Genomic DNA, 19,062 nt, shown 5'->3' with positions numbered 1-19,062 from the left:
CACATCTGACTTTGTGTATAAAAGACCCATTGTAATTCCCAATAACACACATTGTTTCTGTACTAGACCGGAGTCCAGTCTCTTTCTTTCTCTCTCTCTCTTTCTTTCTTCTTCCCCCCAATTGCCGATGCCATCTCCACCTTTGGGGTACCCTGAACCTGGCTGGTTCTGGTCTCCAGCAATTTTATCTATTGAATATACTCCTACAGGATGGCTACATTTACATGTTACATCTAAGAGAGTTTTGGTAGTGTATCCAACATATTCTGCTCAGCTCACAAGTAAAGGTCAAATCAGGAGTAAAGAACTTTCCGGAGCTGATGTGCCAGAAATTATTATACCATATACTAAAGTACAATTAGATACATTAATAGCTGAGGATGTCAATTGGGCTTTGGCATTATTAGGATTTGTTGGAGTTATTTCTTTCCATTTACCTGCAAATCCTCTATTGCAATTTCTAAGTCAAAAGGCAATTATTTTTCCGAGTCACTGCTCAGCTCAACCGTTGCGTCCTCCGGCAGAGCTGGTCTTTACTGATGGGTCATCTACAGGGCACACAGCCTATGTGGTTAATAATCAACCTTATTCTTTTAAGACTACAGAGAAATCTGCCCAGAGAGTCAAAATGTGCGCAGTTATAGCTGTTTTCAAGAAATTTTCTGTGCAACCTTTTAATTTGTATTCTGATTTCCCATTGGTTAGGTGGAAGGTCTTGCTCACTGAAGAGTGGCGAGGTCCTGATATTTTACTAATGTCCGGAGGAGGATTTGCTTGTGTTTTTCCCCAGAATGCTGATTCGCCTGTGTGGATACCTAATCGACTCATCCGTCACCACCATGAGCTACCCATCCGTCCAGCCTATACCACTGACGGTGTCATCTGGAGCTATTGACACTCCAGGCCCAACTTTTTGAGAATTTTTAAGAAGTGAAAATGGACAGTCTAAATATGCTTGGAACATTACTCATCCACCAATACCTCTCCCAGCACTATTAAATACACGGTCAGCTTATGGATGGGTTACTCCGATTTTTCAAAGCTCTTTGCCAAATAGCTCTTATCAGACTCATCCATTTCATTTATTTGCTGCAACAGGACTTGTTAACTTACATAGACCCAGAACAAATGTTAATTTTGTGTTACAAGCTTGTGTAGATTCCCCTTATGTTTTATTAATTGCTGGACAATATTCTACTTATTCTGTTAAGTACATTCTTGGTCATTTTGAAATTACTTGTGAAAATTGTTCTTTATCTAATTGTATTACTAAAAATCCTTCACAGGTATTTTTGTTAAAGTACCCATTGTATGTATTTCTACCTGTTAAATTGTCTGTGCCTTCGTATGCCACCCCTGGAACATATATCTTGGAACAAATGATTTCTTCTTTAGCAAGATCTCGTAGATTTGTGGTTGCCCTTATATTGGGAATTACGGCTCTGATTACTATAATGGGGTCCATAGCAACCTCTGCAGTGGCCTTAGTACAAGAAATGCATACTGCGGAGCATGTGAATGAACTGTCTCAGAATGTTAGTTTAGCTTTATTTACCCAAGAACAGATAGATTAAGCTATTATTGATAGGTTAAATGCTTTAGAATCAGCGTTATTATATACAGGCAATTAGATACAGCATATTAAAGTACGAATGTCTGTTGCTTGTCATGCAGAATTTAAATGGATTTGTGTTACTCCCATGCCTTATAATGGGCAAAATATTAGTTGGGCTGATGTTCAAAAACATTTACAGGGAGTTTGGTATTCTATCAATTCAACTTTAAATCTCCAGCAGTTATGTAGCCAGATTACAGCTATTTCCCAGGTTCATTTATATCCAACACGTTTTTCTCAGGCAGTGTCTAATTTTGCAAATTCTCTCACGCGGTTTGTTTCCTCTAACTCTCTTTGGAATTTGATATATAATTTCATAGCAATTGAATCAATTGTTCTCTTTTTGCTGCTTATTTTACCAATCATTATCCAAAGATTAAGAAAAGCTGTCTGATGAAATACCAACACTATCCACCTTGCTGGGAGCTGCAATCACTAGTAAAAAGTAAGGTAAAAGAAACCTGAAAACAGGAAAAATGCCAGCTGGGAGCAAGGCCCCAGTAAAATGCGGCCATGATGGAAGCAAAACCCCAATGGATCCTGTTGACGGACCTTCCCTAACTTTGAAGGATTGTGTGCATAGACTTGAGAATGCTCCCTCTTTAATTGAGATAATAGATGCACAAATGAATGATGGCATTTGACAGCAAAAATTATCATAGGCATAATGGAGGTGAGATTGCAGCAAAAAGGGTGCCCCTTAGGGTGTGTAAGGATGTTTTTCAGTAACAGCAGGAGGCCGAGAAGAACGAGTCGATCGCTTCCTCATAAACAACAGACCCCAGCTGAGAGCTGGTGGAAAACAACCGTTTGAGATAAAAGATAGGCTAAGATATTTTAGGATTAAATAAGTAGTTTAATGAAGATAGAATTTAGAATATTAATAATACGATAGTAAGATGAGATAAACTAGTAAGATAAGAGATATATAATAGTATGTGATAGTTAAGAAAATATAGAGACATAAGGATAAAAATAAGATTAATAGAAATAAATATATGGTAGTAAGTAAGTTAAATAAGACTTAGGGTTAAGGTTTAGCTTTATAGGGTTAGGATATTATAGGCCTATAATAGTAAATAGTTATAAGAAAGTTAGGAAGAAAACCAGGATGTTCATAATGTTTGACTTAAGAAAAACACCATCTGTGGTTGAAATTGTTAAAGGTCAACCTTACTGTGAGTGCAAAAAAGATGTACGTGGGCATTTGGTTAGCAACATAAGATATATTTGTGGGTACAGGGCTGAGTGGAAAACCTATATAAGCTTATGAAAAATAAATAAAAATTGGCAGAGTCTTGAGCTCTCCCGAGGAAGAGGATTCCTGTCGTTTTCATCTTTTCCTTTTCGCCACTTCCTGATTCCCCTGTCTCAAGCCCTGACTCTCTCCTGGAGCTGGACTCCAGCAGGTTGGCCCATCCAGCTCTCTTGAACCTCCAACTTGAGACCAGAAGGTGATCTCCGCATCCCTCTGGGATCATTCATCACTGACCCAGAGAGGAAAATTCAAGTGGAGATAGATAGACAAACACCACACCACTATGCTGGACCAGGCAGGGACATGTCTGATCTAGGTAAGAGACTTGGCAGCAACAGCAGCAGCAGCAGCAGTGGACAAGTTGGGTGAGTCTGGATCTGATTCTCCCTCCATCTACAGTAGTCTATGGGGCATCTGACCCACACTAAGAACTACCTGGTCAGTCTGAGCTGAGAGCAGAGGGGAGGGACTGGAGACTGGATTCAACTCCTTACTGTGGCAGCAGCCAAAAACAGCGGCACTGCTTGGGAAAGGAACCTGAAGTTCTAGTTCTATCTGTTTTTGTTTATGTTTTTGTACTGGTGTTATTGTTATATTTTTGTTGAAATTGAGTTTCTCTGTTTGCATATGGTTGTTTTTGAGGGCAAGTGCATCATCAGACTTTTTGGTTTGTATGTGTGTTTGAATGTTTTTGTTTGTTTGTTTTCCTTTGTTTCCTTTGTTTCTTTGTCTGCTATCCTTCTTCTTCTCTCTCTTCACCTTCCTTTTGTCTCCCTTCTTCCCTTTTCCATTCTTTTTCTTTTTTTTATATTGTTTTACTTTCAAGGGGCATACAAACACCTCACCACATAGACAGATTGTGAAGTGGTGGGAAGTGGGTTACAGGGGACCCACAAAACTGTCAGTGGACAATGGGATCTGCAGAAAGTCTCTGAACTACAGCTCCCCCATTCAGAGTTTAATCAAGTCTCAAAACCGCACAAAATACAGACCCTTCATTCCCAGTCCAGCTTCAAATTTGATCAAATCCAGAGGATCCACATAAGGAAGAATAGAGGATTAAGCAAACATAGATGATAGCTATCTCCATTTTCACTGAGCAACAGAATTAAGGATTGGAGGAAAAGGGTGAGGAAAACCATCATGAATGAAGAAGAGCCAAAAGAGGACCACAGGTCTCATTCAGAATTCTGGAAAGACAGCCTTTGAGAATAATGACTTCAGAACTCAAACGATGAAGAGGACTCAGAATGACTGGTCTCAAACCACAAACCCAGATATCAAGATATCAATAGAGGTAAAGAATAGAAATGAGGAGAAACAAGAGGAAAGAGTGAAGGAGTTGATAACAAAGATAACAGGAATAAAGAATATGGTAAATGAAATAAATAATAGACTGACAAGCATGGAAAGCAGAATTAACCAAGCAGAAGAAAGAATCTCAAATTTTGAAGACCAGAATTTGGACTAACCCAAACAGCCAAAAACATTGAAAAGTAGTTTAAGAGGATAGAACAAAGCCTCCAAGAGATATGTAATTATATCAAGAGGCTGAATCTACAATTAATTGGCATTCTTGAGGCAGATATAGAGACAGAGACCATCCCAGGAAAACATTCCATGAAATTATCCAAGAAAAGTCCCCTCATCTCATCAGAGATGTGATATTTCAAACACAAGAGGTTCATAGAACCCCTGCAAGACACCAAATGAGAAACTCAACACCTAGACACATAGTAGTTCACTTATACAAAATAGATATACAAGAAAAAAATCCCAAAGGCAGCAAGTGAGAAAGGTCAGACTACATACTGGGGAAGATCAATTATCTACAGAAACACTACAGACTAGAAGAGTTTAGAGTCCAGTCTTTAAAGTTTTCAAAGATAATCAGCTCAAACCAATAATTTTTTATCCAGCTAGGTTAAGCTTCATTAGCAATGGAAAATTAAAATCCTTCCTGGACAATCAATCCCTGAGACTTTATGCCACCTCAAGACCAGCTCTACAAGAAACACTTGAAGTATTAAAGACAGAAGAAACAAAGTAAAAGATGACCATTGTCTTCTCAAGAATGCAGAAAAAAAGATGGAAAACACACACATATATATATATCAATAAAAAACAAAAGAAAACAAACAAACAAATAAACAACCACAACAAACCCTATAAGGACCTCCTGACAGGGATAAACTCTCACATCTACTTTTATTTTATTTTACTTTATTTATTTATTTATTATTTCAAAGATGTAGGGTACAATTCAGGGTTAAGTATACAAACATTGATTATGCAAGTACCCTTGTTGATAAAGTGTGCCCCTCCCTACCCTAGCAGTTTCCTTCAACTACCAATCCAACCCCCCTCTCCTGACAGTTTCCTACTACTGCCAATCTCTTATAGTATTATAAATGTTCAAGTTTATGAGTGAGAACATATGGTACTCTGTTCTTTGTTTCTGTGATAGATCACTGAGTACAATCGACTCTAAATCCATCCAAGTTTCTGTGAAGCCCATATGTTTGTCCTTCTTCATGGCTGCATAATAGTCCATTGTGTATGTGTACAACATTTTTTAATCCAGTCCAGTTTTGATGGCAGCATGATTGTTTCCATGTTTTTGCTATTGTGAATAGAGCTGCAACAAACATATGTGTGCAGGTATATTTTATGTAGAATTATTTGAGTTCCTCCAGGTATATTCCCAATAGGGGGATTGCTGGGTCACATGAAAGTTCAATTTCTAGTTCTTTCAGAAATTGCCACACTGTCTTCCAAAGAGGTCGCACTAGTTTGCATTCCCACCAGCATTGTAGAAGCATTCCTTTTTCTCTGCATCCTTGCCAGCATCTGTTGTTGTTTGCTTTATTAATGATAGTAATTCTTACTGGGGTTAGGTGGTATCTCAATGTGGTTTTGATTTGCATTTCTCTGATGATGAGTGAGCCTGAGCACTTTTTCATGTGTCTGTTGACTGCCCATACATCTCAATAATTAGCCTGAATGGACTACACACACCACTGAAGAGACATAGAATGGCAAACTGGTTAAAAAAAATGTTGCAACAATATTCTCACCAAAATGAACACTCACAGACTCAAATTAAGAGATGAAAAACAAATTTTCAGGTAAATGGAGCACAAAAGAAAGCAGGAATTGCAATCTTAATATAAGACAAAAGAGATCCTTGCTGGAAGACATCTGTGGTAGTTTGGCTGTTGAACCTCACCCCAGTTTAACATTTCTTTCTATGCACTGCACGGTTTACTCCAAGTTTCACAACAACAGAAAGCCAGGAAATCCTACAAATCTAATAAATCTAGTAAATATGCAGAATTTGAGATGATCATTTAAAATATTCTTCAATAGTCAGTAAAAGTCATTCGTTCTTTTTTCATGAAGTGTGAAACTGCAATTGATCAGTTCTCTGCATAATTCTGTAGATATCCAAAACAGCAAAACCATTAGATTGGGTCCAGATCCTTGGCTGACTTCTTTCTTTTCCCATATCATTACTCAAAAGAGTTATTTAATTTAAAAACAATTTGCATAGCATTTCTTAACTATTTCTTATGCTTGCCTTGGTTGCCTCTCAGCAAGGTACTATTGTGTGCTAAGCATTGTTTGAAAAATAAGGAGATTGTCTGGCTTTAGAAAGGAACATTTAAAAAACTCCTAATTCATAGAGTAATTTCACATTCCCTTAAAAGTCTATTGAGTTTGGATCCTTCATTTTCTTTGATGTGTAAATAAAGGTATTACTTGTCTCTGTTTCTTCCAGTGGACCTTGGAGACCTGTCAAAGCACATAAGGACAGATGTCCTTCAAGATTGAAGTTGAACTCCCAAGAAAAGCAGTCAAAGCTGAGTTTCTGTTTGGGCTTAATAATAAAATATTTTTTCCAATGGTTTTTACTTTCAGTACTAATGCTTATATATTTACTCAGCTAGTCATCTTGGTTAGCCAATAGTAGAAAAGAACAGTTTTGCTGTTTCTCTTTTGGTCCTGTGTTACCAAACTTATAGCCTGCATATGAAGATACTATTTATGTTTCCTTTGACACATTTTATTTTTAAAATAGCCATTCCTTAAATGACATTGATTTTAGGTAGAAGCAGGGATATATTTCAATAAAGAGAACAACTAATAGAATGGGAAAATTGCTAATCTATTGGGAGAAAATATAATTTTCACCCCAGATGTCATACATATCACATTTGGAATGAAATGGGAGGCTGAAAATCTAGGTGGAACTTTTTTCATTTAATTGGATTTATCTTTTTTATAGTTTTTACTTTTCAATTAGATTTATCTTTTATCTTCTAACTTCCTTAATGTCTCTTCCTGCTTATCTAATATAAAATCCTTAAAGTAAGAGTCAATAATTCCAGTAATTTTTATTAATGCCTCACATCATTGATATATCTTCTGATTTGTTAGCTCTTGTTCCATGCTTGATTCTGCAGTGTTTAGTGATTTCTATTGTATGCTGTAAACTATAGTATTAGTGCTAACCTTTAAAATGAAAGGTTAAAGACTTTTGCAAATTCTTTAAGTCAGAGGTATCCACTTTAACAGCCTGAAAATATTTTTTTAAAAATTATGTTATTATATAGATGTGGAGTACAAGTAAGGGTTAACTATACAAGTAGGCTGTATGCAGGTGAAGTTTGGGCCTCCAACTGGTCTTCACTTTCCTTGGTTGAGGACCAGACCCCTTGTGTTGCTATGTGCTCCCTCCTCTCCTCTCCTGTGACTGCCACTCCTTCCCTTGTGGTAATATGATTAATGTTCAGGGCCCACTTATGAGTGAGACCATATGGTATTCTGTTCTTTTTTCTGTGATAGATCAATAAATACGATGGTCTGAACTGCAGATTAATTTCCAAGGCAGTTTCTTATAAATTTTACCAACAATCACACAGTATTAAAACTCTTAAGATATCATTCATTTTGGATACAAAAAAATTCAATAAACTTTTCTTTAAGTAAGATAAATATTGGCTATATTTGTGAATACAATAGTAGAACTAGATATATAGTTTGATAAAATTAATAATAATCTATTAATGTCCTCTTCCTCCCAGTTCCTTTTCCCTATTCCTTTCTCTTCTTTCTTGCCTCCCTCCTTCCTTCCCTTTCTCCTTCCTTGCTTCCTTCCTTCATTTTTATTTCTCAATTTACTTTATTTTTCTCAATTGTTTATTTTACATTATATTCCTGTTAATTCTGTCTCCATGTTCCTTTTTTCTTCCACAGTCCCTCTTTCTTTCCCAGTTTTTCTATTATAATTAATCTTTCTTTCCTTGTTATTTGATTTTCAAAACACTCTTTCATTTATGAAATTCCATTGCTTAAAGTATAACATGGTGTACAGATTTTGTCAAGCTCTAAAATTAATAAACTAATGAAACAATAAAAATTTATATAACAAAAATGTCTGCTTTTTCAGTACTAAAATGGTGCCCTCTGACATATAAGGAAGACTCCTGTGTTGGAAAAATTCACTGCATTTTAAAGTTGAAGGTGCCACTTGACTGTAGTTTGAACAATTCAGGCCAAAATAAATTTTGCTTTCAATACTTTGAAAAAGCATGTACCTTTTTCTGGTCAGGAATAGTCATATTATTAAAATTCTAAATAAATAAGGTAAAGATGAGTTAAATGTTCTTTATATCTCAAAAGATATATATTAGGCAAGGTATATATACACACACACCAAAAACTAGAAAAACATATCACATTCTCTAATTTTTTTCCAAATAATTTATATAAATGATACATTGACAACTCAATACTATAGTGTAAAAAATTATAGTGCATATTTTTTATAAAGTATATTTTTATATTTAATAGGATACTGACTATATAGTTTCTGATGTTGGAAATATGCTGCCAGATGAGTCTAGTGCTACACATGTATAAGTAAAGTAAAGCTAACAGAGGCCTGAAGCATCACAGAGGGAAACTAATTTGGTTCTCATTATTATGTTTACTTCCTTTCCCATCTTTTAATTACAAAGGTCTAGTTTCAGTTTCACCAGAAAGTCACATTTGAAAAGTGATTAGAAACAAAAAAACTGCTGGTTTACTTTCTAGAAAGTAAAAAAAAAAAAAAAAAAAAGGAGGGGTACATTTTAAGTTGTTATGAAACATGCAGGCACTGGAACATAAGAGATGCTCTTTCTGGGTGTAGTTGGCATTCAGAAACATCCGGAAATTTGAACTTAGTGGCTATTTTTACAAGCATAATATTCTTATTTTCATTTAAAATTTCTTAAATAATTCATACTTATAAGAGTTTGTCGAATGCCATATTGTTTTGGAAAAAAATCAATATTCTAATAGTTTTAAAAATTATTGAATCATTTAATTTCTATGTTAGAGAGATATACATGTAAGAAAACATTACAGAGACTTCAGGCAAGTTGATAATGGAACAGATTAGACTGTGAGAGTCTCTGAAAGTGAATATCCATAAAGACTCTCACTTTCCCCTAGTGGCTGCTGCTCCTACTGCTGCCAGCCTGCTCTTCCTCCAGTTGCTCAGGCCTGTGGACTGGCAGACACCAGTCACACACACTGCTCTATTACTACTGCTGCTACTGCTACTACCACCACCAGTCATGCTGACCTGCAGGCTGGAGGCCCTCGGTCCGATACATCATTCTGCTTATGTGGCTGCTGCCATCATGGTTGCCCCACCAAGATGGCCCTTGGCACCTGGCCTTGTGGAGCTCTGGGCTCCCTCACTGGCTGCCCCACCCTGTCCTGAGCTGCCCAGCACCACACAGACCTGCAGCGCCCAGTTGTGTAGCACTCCATTAACCTTGGATCAGCCCCCAGTCACAGTGGGAACAGAGATCAGCTGGAGCCCTGAGACCAGGCAGAGAACTGCATTGCCATGCCCAGCTCTGCCCAGCCTCCTACTTGGGAACTAAGGTAATTGCATCACACTGGGAAAGACAGAAGACACTCTCCCACACTAGATCGGATCTGAGTAGCAGACATGGCAGGCAGCAAACTGATTAAGTCCAGATTTGATCTACCCTCTTTCCACACCAGGTGTGAGGCATCTGACCCTAGCTGTGAGCAACCTTACCAGCCCTGTGATGGGAGCTAGAGATCAGAGAAGAAAGGATGTTGGACTTAGAGGAATGATGTCAGAGCATGCTTGGTTCCCTTGTTTTTATTTTTTTATTTTTATTCTTTGTCTGTTTGTTTTGATCATCTTTTTTTTCCCTTTTCTCTCGCTTCCTACTGTTATCGATAATGTTTTCAAACTTGCTTTGTTTCTGTTATTTTACTGATTTTTTTTTTCTTTAGACTTCATGTTTGTGCAGGAGAATAGTACATCAATAAGGAGGTTGGTTGGCTTGTGTGTCTGTATGACTGTATGTTTTAGTTTTTTCTACTCTTTTCTGTCTTTGTGTCTATTTTCATTTGTAAGTTGGTATGTGTGTCTGTTTTCCCTCTTACTCTTCTCTCTCTCCACCTTCTTCTTCCCCCCCTTCTTCTTTGTTCCATTCTTTTCCTTTTTCTTATCTCATTTTTCTTTCAGGGAGTAAACCTATACCTTTGCTGAATGGACAGATTGCAAGGCAGTGGGAAGTGGGTTCCATGGTATCCATACACCTGTCAGTGAATACTGGGATTGGCAGATAGATTTTGAATCACAGCTTCACCTTCAATTAAATCTTAAAACTACAAAAAAGTATAGCCCCCAACCCACAGTCCAGGTTCAGAATTGAACAAAGCTAGAGGATTCACATAAAGAAGAATAGAAGATTGATCAAACAGAAGTAAAAGCAACCCCACCATTGTTGAACAACAGAATTAAATAAGGGAATTAAATAAGAATTAAATAAGGGAATATTTAAATATTTAAATAATATTTTAATAACAGAATTAAATAAGGGAAGTTGGGAGGAAAATCTACACATGAAGAAAAACCGAAAGAATATACATATCACACAGATTCCTGGGAGGTCAGACAATGAGAAAACAGACTTTGGAAACACAAACACTGAAAAGTCCCCGGAATGACTGGTCTCAAACTACAAACCCAGATATCAAGACATCAATAGATAGAATAAAAAGAATTGAGGAGAGACAAGAGGAAAATAGGGAGGAGTTGATAACTGAAAGAACAACAATAAAGAATATAGTGAATAAAATAAATAACAAACTGATAAGCATGGAAAACAGAAATAGTCAAGCAGAAGAAAGAATCTCAGAGATTGAGGACCAAAATATAGAACTAACCCAAGCTGTCAAAAGCATAGAAAATAAGCTTAAAAAGACAGAACAAAACTTTCAAGAGATGAGCAATTACTTCAAGAGACCTAACCTAAGAGTAATTGGACTTCCTGAGGCAGAAAGTGAGCACCCTGGAACAAACATTCCATGAAATTATTCAAGACAGCTTAACTCATCTCATCAGTGATGTGAAAATTCAAACACAAGAGATTCAGAGAACCTCTGCAAGACAACAAATGAGAAGACCAACTCCCAGACACAAAATAATTCACCTAAACAAAGTAGGTATAAAAGAAAAAAATCCTAAAGGCAGCAAGAGAAAAAGGCCAGACTACCTACTGGGGAAGAACAATTAGAATAGCAGCAGATTTATTTACAGAAACACTTCAAGATAGTAGAGCTTGAAGCCCAATCATCAAAGTTCTCAAGATAAACAATTTCCAACCTAGAATAACCTACCAGGCTAAACTAAGCTTCGTCAGTGAGGAAGAATTAAAATGTTTCCCAGACATCCAATCCCTAAGAACTTATACTGCTTCCAGACCACCTCTACAAGAAACACTTAAGAAAGTATTAAACACAGAAGAAAAGGAAAAAAGAATGACAACATTCTTCAAAAGAGTACAGGAAGACTGAAAACACACATGAATCAATCCAAAAACTAAAATAAAGACAACAAATAAACAGGAACAACAAAAACTGTATAATAGCCTCATGACAGTGATAAACTCTCACATTTCAAAAATTAGCAAGAATGTGAATAAACTAAATGCACAACTGAAAAGACATAGAATGGCAAAAAGGATACACCAGAAAGGACATTCATGGACTCAGAGTAAAAGGATGGGAAGCAAATGGAACACAAAAGAAAGGAGGAGTTGTGATCTTAATTTTAGAGAAAATACCCTTTAAGCTATTAAAAATTTTAAAAATACAGTAGGTCATCATGGTGGCTCAACCTGTAATCCCGCACCTTAGGGAGGCTGAGGTGGGTGGATTGCCTGAGCCCGCAGGTTCAAGACCCGCCTGGGCAGCGAGACCTCATCTCTATAATAAATAAAAAAATCAGCCAGGTGTGGTAGTGCATGCCTGTAATTCTGGCTACTCAGAAGGCTGAGGCGGAAGGATCACTGGAGCCCAGCAGGGCGATGCTGCGGTGGCCAGGAGTGGCCACTGCACTCCAGTCTGGGTGACCGAGTGAGACTCCAACTAAAAAAAAAACAAAAAACAAATAATAATAATAATGATAAAAGGTTCAATTCATCAATAAAAAAATCCATCCTAAACATATATGCACCCAAAATAGGAGCACCAACTTTCATAAAGCAGCTTCTAGGCAAACTTAAAGAAAATATAGACTCTAACACTATCATAGTTGGGGACTTTAATACCTCACTCACAACCCTAGACAGATCATCAAGACAAAAAATCAGCAATGAGATCCAGAACCTCAATCTGACTCTTGACCAAATGAACTTAATTGATACCTACAGAATACTCCACCTAATGACCACAGAATATACATTCTATTCATCATCACATGGAGCATACTCTAAGATCAAGCACATTCTTGACCATAAATCAAGCATAAACAAATTTCATAAGATTGAAATTTTGCCATGCACCTTCTCAGAGCACAGTGGAATGAAAACAAATATCATCACCAACAGAGTTCCCCCAAAACCCACAAAGACATGGACACTAAACAGCATGATGCTGAGCAACTCCTGGGTCAACAAGGAAAGCAAAAAACAGAGATTAAAAGATACCTGGAAACAAATAAAAATGAAGAAACATCTTACCAATTTCTCTGGTATGCCATGAAATTAGTAGTAAGAGGGGAATTCATATCTCTATAAATGCACATGAAGAAAAATGGAAAGATCACAAGTTAGCAACCTAACAAGTCACCTAAAGAAGCTGGAAAAGCAAGACCATCAAAATCCTAACTTTATCAGAAGAATTGAGATCACCAAAATAAAAGCCCAATTCTGGGACACAGAAGACAAAAATATAATACAAAAAATCAACAAAACAAAATGCTTGTTCTTTGAAAGGATAAATAAGACTGATGGTCCCCTAGTCAAACTGACCAAGAAAAAGTCCAAAAGAACACAATCAGAAACACAAAAGATGAAGTCACATCTGACCCTGAAGAAATACAAAAGATTATCAGAGACTACTATGCACACTTGTATGGAAACAAACTTGAAAACCTAAGGAAATGGAGGACTTTCTGATATCTCACAACTTCCCTAGGTTGAAACAAGTAGAAATCGAGACCCCAAAATGACCAATAACAATCCAAAAAATTGATTATGCCATAAGAAAAGTACCTACAAAACAAAACAAAAAAAATCCCTGGACCAGATGGCTTTATAGCAGAATTCTATAAAACATACAAGGAGGAACTGATACCAATCCAATTGAAAGTATTCCAGGCAATTGGGAAAGATGGAACTCTCCCCAAATCATTTTATGAAGCTAATATGACATTGACACCCAAGCCAGGTAAAGCCCCAACAAAGAGAACTGCAGGCCAATATCCTTGATGAACATAGATGCTAAAATTCTCAACAAGATCCTAGCAAACCGGATTCAACAACACATCTCAAAAATCATCCATCACAACCAAGTAGGCTTCATCCCTGGGATGCAAGGCTGGTTCAACATTCCTAAGACCATAAATATAATTAAAAACATCAACAGATATCAAAACAAAACAACATTATTATATCATTAGATGCAGAAAAAGCTTTTGATAAAATCCCACACCCTTTCCTGGTAAAAACCCTCAAACATTTAGGCATAGATGGAATAAGCCTCAACATACTAAGAGCCATCTATGAGAAACCCACAGCCAGTATACTGCTAAACAGACAGAAATTGGAACCATTTCCCCTGAAAACTGGATCAATATAAGAATACCCACTCTCACCCCTCCTGTTCAACATAATTTTTGAAGTTGTAGTTAGAGCAATCAGAGAAGAGAAGGCGATCGGGTTATCCAAATAGGGAAAGAGGAAGTCAAGTTATCTCTGCAGACGACATGGTTCTACACCTTGAAAACCCAAGAGAATCTGTCAAAAATCTACTTTCACTGATAAACGAGTTGGCAAATTCTAAGGGTATAAATAAATGTGCAAAAGACAATTGCATCTCTATGCACCAATAATAAACAAATAGAAACCCAAATAAAAAGCACAATAGTCACACACAAAAATGAAATACTTTGGCATCTCTCTAACCAGAAATGTGAAAGATCTTTACAGTAAAAACTAGAAAACACTGCTGAAAGAAATCAAAGATGACACAGACAAGTAGGAAAATATTCCACGCTCATAGATGAGACGAATCAACATTGTTAATATTCCCATTCTATCTAAGGCAATCTATAGATTTTATACAATATCCTTCAAATTACCAGCAACATTCTTCTCAGATCTAGAAACAGCAATACAGGAATTCATATGGAAACAAACAACCAAGAATAGCCAAAACAATCCTCACCAAAACATCAAAGCAGGAGGTATCACACTCCCAGATGTTAAACTTTATTATAAAGCTGCAATTATCAAAGCAACCTGGTATTGGCACAAGAACAGGCATATAGGCCAATGGAATAGAGTTGATATTCCAGAAGTTAAACTCCAACTTCTCAACCAACTCATCTTAGAAAAAGCCTCTACCATCATCCACTGGGGAGACAAGAACCTATTCAGTGAATGGTGCTCAGAAAACTGACGGACCACATGCAGAAAATTGAAACAGGACCCCTACCTATCCCCATACACAAAAATTAACTGTAAATGGATCAGAGACCTAAATGTAAAACCTCAAAATATAAGAACCTTAGAAAATGCAGGAGACACTCTTATGGAAGTTGGAACTGACAACCTATTCCTGTTCAAAAATCAAAGTACCCATGCCATAAAAGATAAGATAGAAAATGGGAATCATTAAACTGACAAGCTTCTACAAAGTCAAAGAAACCAAGAGAGCAAGGAGACAGCCCACAGAATGGGAAAAAATATTTGCCAACTCCATGTCTGCTAAAGGCCTAACATCAAGGATCTACAAGGAACTCAAACATGCTGAAAAGAAAAAAAACAAACAGCCCCATTGCAAAGTGGACAAAAGATATGAATATACAGTTCTCAAAAGAAGACATACAAGCAGACAACACATACATGAATAAAAGTTCAGCCTCACTAGTCATCAAGGAGATGCAAATTAAAACCACACTGAGATACCACCTAACTCCAGCCAGAATGTCAATCATTAATAACTTCCCAAATAACAGATGCTGGAGAGTTTGTGGTGAAAAGGGAACACTTCTACACTGTTGGTGGAGGTGTAAACTTGTACAACCTCTGTGAAATACAGTGTGGCGACTCCTAAAAGTTCTAAAAATCGACCTTCCATATGACCCCGCAATTCTCCTACTGGGAATATACTCAGAAGAACTCAAATCACTCTATAAAAAAGATACCTGCACACATATTTCACAACTGCAAGAACATGGAACCAACCATGCTGCCCCTCAAAAGAGGACTGGATTTTTTAAAATGTGGTATATGTATACAATTGGATATTACACAGTCATAACAAAGAACAAAGTCATGAACTTCACAGCAACCTGGATGGACTTAGAATCTGTAATACTGAGTGATCTTTCACAGAAACATAGAACTGAATATCACGTGTTTTCACTCATAAATGGACCTTGAACAACTATGCTAATACTATAAGAAAAGGATTGATAGTAACAGGAAACTGTGGGGGTGGGGTGCAGGGAGGTGTGATTGACATTAATGAAAATCTGCCTGGGGAAGGGGTGACACACCTCATCAGGACAGGTACCTGCAAAATGAATATTTGTATACCTAACCCTAAATTATACCTCACAATTCAAAATAATTTTTAAAAGACTGAAAAGAAAAAGAAAAAGTATTTCTCTCAACAATAAATTGAATAATTTTAAAACTTGAAAAAAAAGAAAACATTGCAATAAACTTGTTATATTTTGTAAACAACTACTTATTTTAATAAACTAAGTTGTCAATTGGAAATATTATAAGAATTTTCAGCATCAACAAAGTGAATAAGGTAAACTTAAGACATAAAATTTTTAAAAAGTTCTTACCTGTCAGACACTATTGTATTTTAAGTACCAAAAAAACTTGCAACCTGTTCCCAGACTCTAAACTCTAGGATAATTCACTGTGATAAAAAATGTCACAAAAACGAAGAAAGCACTTATGTGACAAAAGCAGCCAATGCAATATTAAAAAGAAATAGTTATGAAAACCGGAAAACAGAAAGCCTATCACTTCTGTGATTCACTCACCTAAAGAGAAGGTGTCTTTTAGAGAGTACTTCTGGAGTAGTCTAAATTCCTCAATAAATGTGTAACATTTCAATATCTTATTAACTCTGTACATTCATGGTTCTCAGATCCAAGGATTTAACAAAGCTTTTAATTTTTTTCATTTAAAGACTCCAAATTTTACATGCTAGATTAATTTTGTATTGAAATTGGGCTACACCACATAGATTTCCAATCATACTTCTAAAAATTACTCCTTTCAGTAAATTTTCAGGAACTCCATTTCAAATTATCTTCACAGACTAAAGAGTACACTTCACTCTATGAGTGAGGCACATTCATAGTATTCACTGTTTCAACAAATTCACTCAATAAATATTTATTGAGTGAATTATGTTAGGCAATAAGCCAATATTTAAGTACTTATTCAAAGTATTATATAAAAATTCCCAGTTCCTAAGAAATAATCAGAAATGACTGCTCTAGTATTTTGATGTGATTACACCATGACTTGTATGATAATAAGTAAATCTTGAGACTCCATTTTATTATCTGTATAACAGAAACTGGAAGGGTTGAGTAACAACAGTGTTTGTGAAAAGTGGGCAGCCATTCAACAGTGACTAATAAAATTAATTTAAGGAGAAATGACTGATATTTTTAAATTGAATAAAATATAGCAGAAAATGGCACAATATTTTTAAAGAATGGCTATTTTTTTTGAGTTGGAATCTTATTTATATCATCCAGTCTGGCGTGCAGTGGCATGATCACAGCCACTGCGGCCTTGACTTGCTGGGCTCAGGTGATCCTTCCACCTTATCCTTCCAAGTAGCTGGAACTACAGGCACGTGCCAAAACACTGGGTTAGTTTTTTGATTTATTGTAGAGATGAGGCCTCACCAAGTTGTCCAGGCTCATCTTGAACCCATGGGCTCAGGCAATTCTCTCATCTCCACCCCACAAAGTGATGGGATTATAGGTGTGAGCCACCACACCCAACCAATAAGAATGCCTATGCTTTAATAAGCATTTTGTGAAACTGTGTATGCATGAATACATTTTGTAGTGAGCCATGGTTCAAAATATATTTATATTTTCTTACTATGGGTCATATTCAAAAGCATTCAAAGATCCTGAACTGGGAGACTAAGAGACACTATGGGCCAGGATCGGTGGCTCAGCCTGCAATCCTGCGCCTTGGGAGGCCGAGGTGAGTGAATTGCCTGAGCCTGCGGGTTTGAGACCTGCCTGAGCAACTGGCAAAACCTCATCTCTACAATAAATCAAAAAATTAGCCGGTGTGGTAGTGCGCAACTGTAGTTCCAGCTACTCGGAAGGCTGAGGTGGAAGGATCCCCGGAGCCCAGTAGGTCGAGGCTGCAGTTACTGGGAGTGACCACTGCACTCCAGTCTGGGTGAGAGAGTGAGACTCCAACAAAAAAAAAAAAAAAAGAGAGAATCTATGATGTTTTAAATATTCTGTAATTTTTCCATTTGATATTCCATCCTAATGGACTTTCTAGAGTCATAATACTTTTTATTTGAATTATGCCATTTTATATATTGCAACCAATCACAAAAACATAATGAGTACTGACAAATTTATCTTTAGTTCATACAACTTTATTGATATATTTTTTTGTTAATATAAAGGAAAATGTTGAAGAAATGAGACAGAGTCTGACTAGAACAATGGAGGAAAAGGAATTCAGAAGAAATCTGAACATGATGTTTTGACTAAAGAGAATAAACTTGGCTGAAACACTACAAGGAAGTGATGATGTCAGGCAGACTTGAAAACGAAGGACAACAAGAGTTAGCTCAGAGGACAGGAGTAGTGGAATAAAGATCAGAATTTGTGATGTCTAATAATACATTTCTAATACCATTTAACATTTTGTATTTTTTCTCCAACATTTTTATTTATGATGATTATTATTTCTGATAACATTTTTAAAATGTTTGCCATCTCAGCAAATACTTAAGCTTGCAATACATTGTTGTTATCTACAGACATGCTGGTGTCCAGTGGATTTCTAAAATTTATTAATCTTGTATAACTGAAACTTTGTACTTTTTGACTAATATATCCCTGTTTTCCCCTCCCTCCAGCTTCTGGCAACCAATATTTTACTCTTTGCTTCTGAGTTTGACTACTTTAGATTCCTTATATAATTGATATCATATAGTACTTATTCTGTGTCTGACCTATTTAACACCAATTTAATAATCATATTGATGGTGATAATAATAACAGTGATTAACATTTATTGGGCACTTATTGTATTCTAGGCACTGTTCTCTTTTATATACACAGTATGTCACGTATTTATCACAATAGCCCTAAGAAGTAGGTAATATTCTTAATCCTAGCTTTACGAATGACTTAACTGAAGCACACAAATTATTTATTAATTATAAATTATTTACAAAACACAATAGGAATTTAAGAGATAAAAATGGTTAATACAAAATCCCTACTTTTAAAGAGTTTGATGTGTAATAGAAGGACACAAATGTGAACACATAAGTATATTAAAATGTAACCAACTCTAAACAACAATTGCATACAAATTACAGTAAAGATAAGAGAGGACTA

Source organism: Carlito syrichta, unplaced genomic scaffold, assembly GCF_000164805.1.
Source record: "Carlito syrichta isolate Samal-C Ts95f unplaced genomic scaffold, Tarsius_syrichta-2.0.1 Scaffold305800, whole genome shotgun sequence".
NCBI lineage: Eukaryota > Metazoa > Chordata > Mammalia > Primates > Tarsiidae > Carlito > Carlito syrichta.
The sequence above is the reverse complement of the archived record's forward strand: the minus strand, read 5'-3'. Positions refer to the sequence as shown.